The 1,140-nt window shown below is 31.5% G+C and overlaps 1 protein-coding gene across 1 annotated transcript in view; it reads left to right on the forward strand.

Annotated features, from left to right (window-relative positions):
• Positions 1-1,140, forward strand: part of LOC123872039 (adenylosuccinate lyase) — a 64,496-nt gene that overhangs the window by 32,762 nt on the left and 30,594 nt on the right. The window lies entirely within an intron of this gene.

The raw sequence follows: 1,140 nt of genomic DNA on the forward strand, positions 1-1,140 counted from the left end.
ACTCTTAAAATGAGGATACGAAGATAGTAGGTAAAGAAAATTTTGTAGTTTAGAAAGTTATTTATTACGTCCATGTTTATAAAAGAACTTTTCCACTTTCACTGCATGCTAATGTTTGCTGGGAAAAAGTCTTCTTTTAGAGTATGTTACACAGAATGGTGCTTTTCCTATAATTTGGCCTCCAGCTTAAACTGAAACTCTGTATCATAATGAACCCTGAAACATTACAGTCCCTTTTTGGGGAGTCGCGTAGTAAAGTAGGTACTCGTACATAATTGACTACTTATAACTACACATACAGACTACCTTGTCCTCAATTTTTGAGGTCTATAAACTATTTACCAGAATTTAGATTATTTATTGTGTCATACTGTCATTCGCGTGACTAATATTCACACAAACTGATAAAAAAAAAAACTGAAAAAAGGGCTTAAATATGGTTCATCGCTGTTAATAATGAAACAATTTATTTTAAGTACTAATTAATTTTAATTTCATTTCAATAAAAATACAGTTTTTACTAAGTAATATAATATAGAAAAGCTACTGCTTAACTACTCGTAGTCGTAAACATAAAAAGAGGTGGGAAAATAAAATAAAAATACAGTCATCGGAGAGCATGCTTAAAATATTTTTGTTTTTCGTTTTTTCTTATCAATCAAATTATTTACAGTAGGTATAGATAATGTAAACATTTAATTTGATTTCGAAGTGTTATTTCAACCCCTATGTTACAAAACTCGTGATTTTATTGCGATCGCACCAATAATAATAATAGTTCTTACCAGAAGAAATAGTATAGCAATTTTTTTTATAAATATGCACTTTTATTTTGATTTTCAGGGTTCCGTACCTCAAGAGGAAAAACGGAACCCTTTTAGGATCACTTTGTTGTCTGTCTTTCTGTCCGTCCGTCGTGTCTATCAAGAAAACCTATAGAGTACTTCCCGTGATAGTTTTTGATTTATCGTGCAAAATGTCGGAAAAAATACCCGACTACGGAACCCTCGGTGCGCGAGTCTGACTCACACTTGGCCGGTTTTTTTTTATATTGACCAATTACGTAATTATTACAAAAGTCAATCAACCGAATCATATTCAAGAGTTAGAATTGGGGTAAAGAAAATATAAACGAACTTA

This window comes from Maniola jurtina, chromosome 14 (assembly GCF_905333055.1).
Source record: "Maniola jurtina chromosome 14, ilManJurt1.1, whole genome shotgun sequence".
NCBI lineage: Eukaryota > Metazoa > Arthropoda > Insecta > Lepidoptera > Nymphalidae > Maniola > Maniola jurtina.